This window comes from Triticum urartu, chromosome 1A (genome assembly GCF_056163025.1).
Source record: "Triticum urartu cultivar PI428250 chromosome 1A, HENAU_Tu73, whole genome shotgun sequence".
NCBI classification, from domain to species: Eukaryota; Viridiplantae; Streptophyta; class Magnoliopsida; order Poales; family Poaceae; genus Triticum; species Triticum urartu.
In genome coordinates, this window is record NC_141873.1 from 95857718 (window position 1) to 95870254 (window position 12537).

The following is a 12537-nucleotide window of genomic DNA, read 5'->3' on the forward strand; positions in this document are numbered from 1 at the left end:
ATTTCATTACAAAACCGTAGAGTGAAGATAATATGACTTCTTCCATTTAAAGAAATGAAAAGGGGTTCAAAAATGATTTGAATTTCCATTTGAAATATTTTTAAATTTAGAAACTTTAAGCAACTCAATGAGTTCATGACGGAAGATAAAATGACTTCTTCATATTTGAAGAAAGAGAGTTGGAAGTTTCAAAGAAATAAATTAGAAGTCACTTTGAAGTTATTTGAAACTCATTTTCCATTTGAAGTTGTTTGAAATTCCAAATTCAAATCCAATTGGGAGTTATTTGAGTTTCTATTCAATTTTTTTTCTCCTAAAAATAAATAAATGTAAATAAGGGTAAAATGATTCCCTTCAATAGAAAATTAGGAGAAAATAAATTTGAAATTATTTTGCTATTTGAAAAATGATTTTTATTGATTTTAAATGCAACAGTAGCACTGTTTGACTTTTATGATTTTTTATGGGATTTAGTTGAACTTGAAAAATAGTTCATCTTATTCGGGGTATTTTTCTGAACATTTTGGTATATGATATGCCTATGTATATTTTTCATTTAATTTACTTCTGTTGGATTTTTCTTTCTGTTTTTTTAAAACGCACGCGCGCGCGACCCCACCGGCCCAGCCACAGGCCGACGAGGCCAAGGCCCAGCTGCAGCGCTAGGGCAACCAGCCCACGCAAGCGTCAGGAGGCCAGTGTCCTAGCGTCGCACGCACGAGCCGCCCGCTCGCTACCTGCTGCTGCCGCTGACGCATGGGGCCCGCCCATCGTCCCTAACCTCCCGCTCGGATAAACATGCAGCACCGTGCGCGCACGCCGCAACTGTCGGGCTAAGCTCTCGGGATGAGGCGTATCCCACTGCTCCCCGACGCCCTAAGCTCGCCTATAAAGAGCCCTCGACCTCCTCTCTCCATTCAGTAAACTCGCACACCCCCTCACCCCTCGCGGCGCTTACCATCGCCATGTGGATCTCGCCGGCCGAAGCTCCGTCGCCGGAGTTTGCCGTCATCCGTAAGGCCGCCAAGACCACATTCTTCTTCACCAAGATACTGCCCGAGTCCATGCGCATCCTGTTGACATCTTCTTGTGCCCCTAGGACCGCCGGTGACGCCGCCCCAACGACCTGCGTCCTCACCGGAGCACGGAGCCGCCACCCTCGCCTTTCCCGTCCCGGCCACCCCGATTATCGCCACCTCCACCACCGGATTGCCCACGCCGCACCGGACCCCGAGGCCTCCTTCCCCATCGTCGAGGAGAGCCGGAGCCGCCGCCCCGTCCACCGCCTAACACCCACGCCGTGGTCTCCTGTTCGTCATCGTCGCCACCGTGAGCCACTACCCCGTTCGCTTAGTTTAGGTTTTTTTTATATTTTAATTAGATCGGTTAACCGCGGGCTTTAGTAAGCCGTTCGGTTTAGTCAAACCGATCTTCGGTTTAATTATTTTTCTAGCCGTCGCCACTGTTTTGCCTAAGTTACGGCCGTTTGCCACATAGCTTCTGCAGCGAACGCTCCTTGGCCAACCACGAGCCGCCACGTGGCCAGGGACCTGGTCGCAAATAAAATTTTCACAGTCAAGTCCTTGAGTTTTCAGATTAGTCCCTGAACTTCGAATGGTTGTATCTTTTTAACCGTAATTCCAAATTCGACGAAACCAGCGGCAAAGTGTTCATCTCGAATAGCTTTATCCAGAGAACCAACTTTGAAAACTTTTGGCCAATTTCAAATTTGAATTTATTCAGGTTTGAATTCAAGCTTCAACTGGCCATATCTCCTAAACCGTAGCTCCGATTGATGTGATTCTTTTTGCACCATGTCACCGTAGCCAAACCCTACCACTTGGACCATTGTCACACATTTTCCACACAAAAATGGTCTGTCTATGATAGTTTTACTATTATGCCATGTATGCACTTTAGTACACATCACATCTTTGCACCCTATGTCACATGTTGTTTTGCACTTAGGATATTTCCATGCTAGTTAAGTGTGTTGAATGTTCATTTGGTTTTTCCAAGACTTTTTGCTTTGCATGTTCTTCTTGGTTCTCTGAAATGATTGCTTATGTGAGTGCAATGTTTGACTTTATAGATTTTCACCGGAGAGTGACGAATAGTTCCATTAAGTAAATTTCTAAGAGCGATATTATCTTCATCAACTATTACCAGCCAAGTTCACATTTGACCATTCCTTCAATTACCTATGTTTTTATTATGCACTTAGTCCTTTGAGGTAGGATTGCATGGTAGGATTTATTGTTGCCAGATGGCTATGCTTTTCACCCAATAGTTCATTGAGGTAGGTCTGAACCATATAACATTGTCACCATCATTTTACAATATGTTGCTACGCTAAGTAGACGTGGATTGGGGAGTGATCATTGTAAAGTTTGAGTGACAATGTAGTCAATAGGACCTAAGATAATTAATGAACTACCTGGGCGGAAACTTGTTGGAATGGTGGCGAAGTACAGTGGGGCACGCATGGGAAATCCATGGTGGTGCACCACTAGTGGACCGTCCGCCCAGGCTCAAAGAGATCAATTGTATTCTCATGTCTAGAAGCTTACGTGTGCAGCCACAAGCCAATATGGGCTCTGGCTTAGTTGAGTAGTTAGTGTGACCCCTTCCGGGATGGGCTAGCAGATGTAGAATGATGTAGGTGTACCGGCCTATCCGTGGGTTAAGGAGGAACATTTTAGAAAGACTATGTCTCGGTCATCCTGTTCTCAAACGCCAGGCAGTGCAAGAACTTCAAGGGAGGCGATCAAGTCTTGTGGGGAAAAGTGCACAAACCTCTGCAGAGTGTTAAAACCTAATCGATTAGCCGTGTCCCCGGTTACGGACAACTTGAGCATCTAGTAGTGGAAATGCTGGGAGATCTCATCACTCTTAATTAAACAGTTGGGTTTTAAATGAAACTTTGGGAATGGGTTGAGTTGGGTTTGCCAACTCATCCTATGCTATATAGTAGTGGTAGAATAATATCTTTTATTCTAGGGAAAAACTAGCTTTATGCAAAAACTAAACTTAGAGCTTTTCACCAGCCAAATTTCATGTACAATAGGTTCATTATTCTTATGATGTGACTTGCCAGTACATTCAATGTACTGACCTACAGGGCTGCAACGTCTTATGTTGCAGGAATTTCTACGACGAGTAAGAGTTACGTTGTAGGGTTACGGTCTACACTCAACTTGCTGTTGGTGTTGATGGGACTCCACACCCTTAAGTTTGTTTTCACTGAGACTTAAGAGGTATATATATTTGTCTTACGTTATTTATACATGTGATTGCACTTTGATATATACATTGATGTACTGTGTGTGCCAGCATACCGATCTAGGGTTGGCACGGATACACAAAGGCTTGACCGTTTGAGGTCAGGTCGCTGTAGAGATGGTATCAGAGCACATGTTGACGGTAGGATGTGACCCTAGAAACTAGAAAGCCCTTAGGAAAGGATTTCTCTAAAACTTTATTTTCAAAAAGATCCTTTACCTCTCTTCTTTTCTGAGCTTTATCAAATCTTTCCTTTTACCTCAAATAGTTAGGCAATACCCCCTTTCCCTTTAACCACACGGAGGATCAAATGATGAGACCACTCCGAGCAAGGCAAGATATCAGACAACTGAGGACCACTTTAGTGTAAAAGAGGACTTCAACATACATTAGAAGAATTGAAGCTACAACAGTCGAAGCCTCTGAAGAATTGAAGAATTTGAAGACACTGACGAATTCCAAGATTTATATGACCTTTAGAGGACTAAACCCTTGTTGTATACTCACGTTAGATGCTATGTTTGTGAGCTGTCATATTTTGTGTGTGTTTTTTGACAACAACAAATAAAACTTATTTTCAAAACTCTATTGTGTATATTGTGTGTATCTCTCTCTATCCCTCTTATCTCATCGCAAAACCATTGGACCCAATAGATGATGAATGAAGATGGACTTGTATTCTCTGGACCGATCACTCAGTTGGAGGCAGAGCTATGGATTCAAAACATGGATAATCACTTCAGGAGCAATTTGGTTGCAAGGAAGTATGAGGTTCAATACGCTCTTCAGTACTTTACAAAAAGTGCTGCAACCTGGTGGAAATTGCATCAAGCCATACAAGGATGTAATGGAGCAAAAACTTGGGAGGAATTGAAGAAGACTCTGTTGGGATACCATCTTATCCGGAAGCACGGTGATAACCAGACGAAGAAACCTTGTGCCTGCAAGATATGCAGAGAAATAGGACATACCCATGAAGAACACAAGGATGGATGCCATCATTGTGAAGGAAATCATCGAGCTGAAGAATGCCCGACTAGGCAGGTTACTTGTTTCTTGTGTGAAGGAACTACGCACTACCCCGCCCAATGTCATATTTATCCCAAGGTACAAGAAATTACCAAGCAGCAAAAGGAAGCAGTGAAAGAAGCCCTCAGGGAAAGTTTAAGAAAACCGGTGATGAAAGAAGATGTTGACGACCCTGATGGAGAAAGCCTAAACAGATTTTACTCCAATGCTTGCTATTCATGTGGAGAAGAAGGACATTTTTCACAGTATTGCACGAAGGAAAGCCAAGAGTATCTGGGAAACTTCCCGACGGAAGAAGTGGAGTTTGATAGACAAGAGATAGAGGAATTGATCAGAACAAAGAAGTCGAGGAAGAGAAAGAGCATGTCTCCCCAGAACAACCCAATTTCTGTAGAAAAGGACCTGAGTCATATCACTTGTTACAGGTGTAAGGATTTAGGTCATTATGCTAGCAAATGCCCAGCAAGGAAGCCAAGAACCCAAGGAGCCAAGATAACCACCAGGAAGCCCCTGGATTTGTCTGATGCCATTTGTTTACGCTGCAAAGGAGTAGGACATTTTGTCAGAGAATGTTCAGACCCGAGGAAAGCTTGAGCAGAGTAGTTGAGATCTTGATATTGGAATAAAGCATGTAATAAATGTGGAATACACTTTTATTTTTGGGGATGTTGAGTTGAGTTATGAAATGGGAACTGTAATAGTTCGTAAAGCAATAAAAGTTGAGGTGTTTGGAATCTCATATGAAATGTTATGAGTTGTTTGTTGATTGTGAGTGCCTCCCTCACTATGTCACCCAGACTTAAACCTTGAACCCATGGACAAGATGACCCCAAACCTTTCCCCGAAAAATAACCACATTTCACCCAAGGAAATACATACAGTATCCTGAGTACCCCTTCTATCTTATACCTGCAGATGAAAACCCTTTACGAGTCTTTTCTGAAGGGCCCAGAAACGATCATGACCCTGACAAGTGATCAGGATTACCCGAAGATCCTGAAGGACATGATGAAGCATATTAATCTTGAAGGAGATGCAGTCTACAAGGGTTATCCTTTCATGGAGAAGGGAGTTGAACTTTGGTATGTGGAGGTACACCTCCACCGTGTGAAGGGAGTTTGCCCAAAGACTATGGGTTAATACTTTTTCATTTCTTAAGTACCACGAGCAACATTCTTTGACTCTATTCGTGAAGCTTCCATGGAAGACATACATTAGATTTGAGAAATACTAGAAGCAATACTCCGTCACACTCAGGAATACCTGAGGGAGGTGCATGCAGAGATGATGGAGATGAAGCTCATGGCCACCACAATGAAGCAAAACATAGATGATTTGAAGGATCACGTCACACTCAGAGTACTTTTGAAATTTGAGTTTTGAGTAGTGGTTAAGGATGTAATAAAGGATTTGATATGAAGAGAATATGAATTATGGATGAACTAGTGCATTTTTTTGGCGATACTTGTCTGTGTGAACACTTGACCGATGGAAAGGAAAATGTTGTTCCATATATAGTTGGAGTTTGGACAAATGAGTTGGAGTTTTGTTTTAGTTATGATGGTTACCCCAAGAGTAGGCAGGAATGAAGTGGTATTGGATTTAAAGGAGATGTAATGTTGGAATATGGAACAATAGTAGCTCCAAGGATGAGTTAAAGTTATACAAGTGTTGAAGTGGGCCATAACCCACAGGACCCAGGATTTGATAAGGAAACAAGCACAATCTCGTTGAAGAAAATAATTATGAAAGAAGCTATGATTTCATCAGCATACGTTTCATAGGAGGTTACGTAAAACCTGAGAGTTGTGAAGAAATGATAGAGATTTTGTGTGTCTTGCAGAACCAAGGGATTTACCCGAACCTGGTTCGTGGAGAAGAGAAGTTATGCAATGCTTGTGAGGATGCCCAAGTGTTAGAAAACGCGATTCACTATCTGCGTATGTGGTAATGATTCAAGTATGGGATGGACTAGCCCCCATACCGGAGACTTCACTACAAAAAAATACACTTCCGTGATGATACGTGTTTGTCACAGTAGGTCGCGTTTTCTGTCATGCATGTACATCCATGACGATTTTATGACAGAATCAAGATAGTCATACCTGTGCTGTCGTAGAAGTGTTCCATGACATTACCAAAATTATCATCACGGAAGTGTCCACTTCCATGATGATAAATCGCGCGTCACAGAAGTGCTTTAGTCAAGGGTGACCGACACGTGGCATCCACCGTAACGGAACACCGTTAAGCTATCGGGTCGGGTTTTGGATCCGATAACCCGTTAACAGCCCCGACCAATGGGGATTTTCCACGTGTAAAATCATCATTGGCTAGAGGAGACACGTGCCAGGTCCGCGTTGGCACAGGTGTCACTCATCCAATGGGCGAGACGCGCCTATGATATGTTGACACGTGGACCGGCCCATCAAGTTTAAATGGGCCGGCCCAACTGAAGGCCCACAAGATTTTGCGGACCATAATGGGCCGGCCCAGCTAAAGTCCACGAGATTTTGCAGACCATAATGGGCTGGCCCAGCTAAAGGCCCACAAGATTTTGTGGGCCATAATGGGCCGGCCCAAGCAAAGGCCCACAAGATTTTTTGTGTGCCATAATGGGCCGGCCCAGGTAAAGGCCCACAAGATTCTTGTGGATCATAATGGGCCGGCCCAGCTAAAGGCCCACGAGATTTCACCGACATTAATGGGCTGGCCCAGATGTAGGCCCACAAGATTTTGAGGACCCTAGTAGGCCGGTCCATTAACTGGCTGCCATGTTTTGGGCCAAATGCCGACCCATATTTGACCCGGTCCATTAATGGCCTGCCACGCTCCGGGCCTAATAGTGACCCATATGAGATTCGGCCCGTTAAAAGCCTACCACGTTCTGGGCCAAATTACGGCCCAGATCAGGTCCGACCCTTTAAGAGGCTTTGGGCTCAATTATGGCCCATATCAGATTCGGTCCGTCAACTGGACACTATGCTTTTGGGCCCACTTGCTAAAGGCCCATTAGTAATTCAGCCTGATATTAGTTTTGGCCTGTTAAGGGCCCGTTTAACATTTCAGCCCTATATTAATTTCGGTCTGTTAAAAGCCCGTCATATAGTTGGGCCTAACTACGGCCCGGTTTGCATCCGGCCTGCTCGCAACCGATATCTGATTGGGCCAGACAAGGACCGAGACAATTTTGGCCTGCTAAAAGCCCATGATTTGATTCGCACAATCATGGGTCGGGGTTCATTTCGGGCTGCTGCCAGCCCATGAGCTGTTCGGCACGTTTCAGGCCCAACCTACATCGTGATTGCATGAAGGCCCGATTATGTACCGTAATTTTACGGTTTGGCCGATTTACTGCGAAGACAGGATATATATATATACAGTAAAATAACTGCAGCATCATGAATAAGAAAAAACCTAGACTATATAATAAAGAAATTACGACATATTACATCCACTGGGCATCAAAGTTCGCCACTATGATAATAAAGCACAAGCAGACAACAGATTACATACACTGGGCATCAAAGATCGCCAACAGTGCAAATAAACACGCCGATAAAATAATATGCAAAACCGACAGCACTTCAATAGAGTTCAAGAAAGGTTAGCCCTACTGGGGAGCTGCAGCGCAAGCAGATGAGCAAGATGATGAGACTACGCTTGTTCAACACTTATATCTTCCTCACTCTGAAAGATAAACAAGCAGACAGATGACAAGTTCTGCACATAAAAGTATCAGTGCTGACAATTCATCACATTTCTTACCGACGAATAAAGTGTCACAGTTTAAAATTGCATTAACACAATATGGTATTGTTTAGGTCAAGACATGGCAGGAAATGACATTGTGAAGGAGTTAGCAGCTTCACGACACCACCGGATTACAGATCAAGAACTCATAAGTATCAATGGTTAGTGTGTTGTCAATTTATACCATTTCAGATTGGCAAATAAAGAGACAGTTTAAATAATAATAGAATGATATGACATTGTTCATAGTTAAGACATTGCAGAATATGACATTGTGCTGTAGTGGGTAGGTTCACCACACCACTGGATTATGGATGAAGAACAGAAGCGTACATGCAGTGCAAAAGAAGATCACTTGCTCTCTATAGTTTAATTTACATGGTATAAAGAAGGAACTTGGTTGTACAACTGAAAACTTAAATTGAGAAAGGACAAACTTTTGTTTATGAACTACATAATAAACTTTAAACAAGCAATTTGATGCAAACACAAAAAATAAACAGATGTTGCAGTCATGCCTAACCAAATATATACAACAAAGTTTGAAGGCTTGAGATGGACAAACTTACATTATTGGTGAAGACAGGATCTATAAAGGCCCTGTCCATGCTGATGGGGGGGGGGGGCAATTCAAGAAGTTTACCACAGAATCTTCTTCAAAAGCATTGCCTTTATTCTACATTTTGTTAAGAGTAAATATAGATGTGATAATATATGAAAAAATGGAGAATATTTAAGATAAGATGAAGAGTGATGCTACATAACCAAGTAGCTATAAACGTAAGTGCAGCTATACGGGCAAAAGGTACAGCCAAGAGCAATGCACAGCTAAACTTCTTCAGTACCAACCTTATGGTAAGAGTAAATATAGATCTGATGTGTAGAAAATGGAGGGCAAAGGAAAATAAGGTGCAGAGTGATGGTACATGAACAACTACCTGTCATTATAAGTACACTGATAAAGGACAGCATGTACTTACAAGAACAATGCAGAGCTAAAAAAACATTGGCATTGGATATATTCTACACTAATGTAACCATTCATACAGATCAGATAATTTGGAGCGAACAATTGATAAGCAAGCTATCATGCATACTGCTGTCACATAATGAACCAGGTATGTATGCAAGTACAGTGATACAGGACAACATGTACTAACAAGAGCAAAGCAGTGGGCAGCATATTTGCGATATCCTGTCGTTCTTGTCAAACCGGAATTCTTCTTCGAGCAGATTTCCTGCAAAAAAGATCCGTAAGGCACATGCGGAAAAGTAGAAGTTCAAATTGTCATGTGATTTCATAGACAGTACCTCATCCTAGGAACGAGACCAGTGCATAACAAGGTTTTTCCATTCAATGTCTTCTAAATTTAGCACAGGAGACTTCACCAGAAATTCGTTTATAGACTTGCCATCAAAGTGTGATTTCCTCAGGTAACACCGATACTGCTGCAATGCTTCCTTGAAAAGCACAAGCAAGCTTTGCTCGTCATGACTATCCAGATTGACCCTCGCCTAGTTACAACAATGTAATGTAAATCATTGATGTGTTCAATCAGCAGAAAACAGGAAAATAGTAGCCATGAATAATAGCACTTACACGTAAGTTGGACAGGAAGATGTGAAAATGGTGTTTGTCTTCACAATAATCTTCCCATGATGGGAATATATGCACGTAGTCCCTAACAACATTGAAAGCATTGTCTTTTAAACTGGGAATAAATGAAATGGGGTTCCAATCTGCAGGAATTGGCCATCTCTGCAGTTGGGATAGGTCTTCGGCTGGTGGACTTGCTATACTTTTTGCTGGAGTGGGATTTTTCTATGGTACAGCTGGTGCTATGGCAAATGAAATCGGTATACCTTTTGCTGGAGTGCAGGTCCTGTGTGGTGGGGCTAGTGGTGTGGCCAGTGAAGTATGGGTACAGTCTGCTGGAGTCGGTCCTACGTTTTGTGTCACTGGTTGTACAGCCAATATAAGTGGGGTGCTGTCTGATTTCTCTGGCACCACCACGTTTTTCAAGGACTTTGCTGGTGCTCCTTCAGGTTCGGCAATCACCCTCTTCCTTTTTGATGTCTGATGCACAAGAACAACATTTGAGTGGAAAAACATGGTATGATGACATATGGAATATGTATTGATAATGGATGGGCATGGCATCTCGACATATATGATGAGTAAACTAAGAAGATGGCGGTGCAACAAAGTAGAAGAAATGCAAGACAACATATGCAAGATACCCGCAATCAATAAAACATTGCCAAATTAGAACAGGCACCTTGATGGGTGAATAGGACAGGCCATCTGCCTTTGACTCCTCGAGGTTAGAATAGTCATTAGGATCATATTCTGAACAATAATCAGCAGGTGGGGAGCGTATGAGTTTCATTGCATCCAGAATGGCACTCAATGCCTTGGTGCCAATTTTGTAAGTCATTGCAGTGTTTAGCTTCAAGAGTGGACTGCTGCTAGTGCGACACAAAGCAGCTACACAGATCATAGTGTAGATATAACGGGAAAACCTTAAGCATCAGAGTAAAATCAGCAAAGTGGAACTTGCTGGAATATATGTGCTAGTATTGCCGGTACGGCTAGAAAGGCTTCGAATACCAGCTCTCTTCAAGTGAAGGTGCGGTACTATTAATATCAATGTAACTCTCAAAGGCGACACAGCTCCCCGCATTTCCTTGCTATTCTTATATGATTCAAGTGGGTAGGCCACTACAAATCCTATTCCTATATTTACAAGATCCTACGAATCAAAGAGGCTCAAAGTGTCCATCACAACCGACCGTATAGACCTCTACACTGCAAATGTCCCTGCTCATCTTCAGTACAGGGAACATATTGTACTACTATCATACTCCCTCCGTTCCAAAATATAAGTCTTGGTAGAGATTTCCACTATGGATCACATACAGATGTATCCAGGTACATTTTAGAGTGTAGATTCACTCATTTTGCTCCATATGTAGTCCATGGTGGAATCTATACAAAGACTTGTATTTAGGAACGGAGAGAGTACATATTAAAGAAGAACGGAAGAGGAACATGGTAAAGAAGAGCAAGCAGATTTTGGATAATAAAATGTTGGTTGCGCAGTGCCCACACATGATGAACCAGAGCGCATTAAGAATGCAACTCCTAGCTGTCTCTCGACCATTTCAGGCGGTTGGATGAAGATCCTACGTATCCTAACCCTTGTTCTTCCTCGTCTCTGATTCTTCCCATACAGAACACCGCACGGGCCACCGGCCCCCACCGCCTGTGTTCCTCCACCACCCCACCCCCGCCCCAACCCCTACCCGCGTCGAGTTTTCTTCGTTCGGCGAGGCCCCACAACCACTCGAGCCCCTTCGATCGCACTGGCGAACTCCGGCAAGATCTGAAAAATCGACTGACCCAATTTTGAAATTTAGTCTACTGTGATTTAACTAGTGTGGAATATAAAAGAGGAAAACCATAAGCATTGGGAGAATAGTGTTGAGCGTGCCATGGCGGATCTGAAGGTGCAAACCAGACAAAGGCAACTTCGCAACCAAGAAAAGAAATCAGAGTAAAGCAGTGGCGATCTATGTTCTTGCTGCGATAAATAAGTTGAGCAGATACGAAAGAGTACTGCCTCTGGTGCGGCGCTGTGTACGCATCTACTGAGAATTTGACGGTGCTGCGGTAGCGATGGCTGTCGACGGCGTGGAAGCAGATCTAGGAGGGTAGACGGTGGCGGTGGGGCGCGATGGACGAGACGGTCGTAGGAGCGACGCCGGTAAGGTGGACGATGGCGGGGATGAAGCGGGAGGACGGGATGCAAGGATCGCGGTCCGAAGCCGTGGATGAGAGAGGTCGATCTCTTGTAATGGACGGCGGCGTCGGGGTATCACCTCCGACATGGTGGAGGAGGACGGCGGTGGATGGGGTGGCAGACAGCGGCGGACGGAGGAGGGTGATGGAGAGGGTGTTTTGGCGCCCACGGAGTACGAATGGGGAAAAGGGAGGTAGAGAGGAAGGGGGGAACCATGTATTCAGGGCGCGCTTGTCTCAAATGCGAGGAAATTTACAAACTTAGCCCCCGTTTCAAATTTCTACTACATCACAGCAACATTAGTCGGTTGGGGATAGGACGGTAATCTCGCATACACCGAATATTTGCCGACGAGAGTTTGTTTTTGGCGCCCACCGTGTATGAATATGAATCAGGGATTGAGTCGATTTCGGCCGAGGACACACTATGTTTTGGCACCCACCGTGTATGAATCCGGGTGAGAGGCGGTTACGTCACGTTTGGGTGAAATTACAAACCTACCCCTATCAAAACCTATAGAAATCCAGCATATAGGCTTTGCGTGGCAGGGATAGGCAGTAGTGATTTCCATCTCGCAGATTTTGGTTTCGGGCGGTTACTGCGACTTTCCGTGCTTCGTTCAAATTTTGTGGAGTGCACGTTTACCGTGCCAACTCAATTCAAATCCCGT